Consider the following 469-nt stretch of genomic DNA (forward strand, 5'->3'; position numbering starts at 1 on the left):
AAAATTATAGTGTTCTTATATGTTTACAAAACACCAGCAACAGATTAAAAGTCATGGATTATAAGCTGTAGTTGTCTGCTTGTATTTTGCTTTTAAAAATCTTGATCTCACATTGAAAATATGTCTATCCTAGTCTCTGAAACTGTAATAACTGAAATCTAAACCAGAGCAATAGATTTAATTCTTCTAAAACCCTTGGGGATAATTGGCTTTAAAGAAAGGAATCCACAAGAAACCCATTGTGAACGGTTCCACAGGTATACCAGGTTTTCTTTTATTTCACAAAACTGACTAAAATTTAATACTGTGCATTAAATATGTCAAACAAATATTATTTTATCGTGGTTAGACCATAAACATTGTACTTATTTTTAAGTTTCTATGGGTCGAAGCAAAGAAAAGGTTTCTCTTTTCTGGATCATTTAATATATTACATTATATATATATATATATATATATATATATATAT

Source organism: Octopus bimaculoides, chromosome 4 (assembly GCF_001194135.2).
Source record: "Octopus bimaculoides isolate UCB-OBI-ISO-001 chromosome 4, ASM119413v2, whole genome shotgun sequence".
Classification (NCBI taxonomy): Eukaryota; Metazoa; Mollusca; class Cephalopoda; order Octopoda; family Octopodidae; genus Octopus; species Octopus bimaculoides.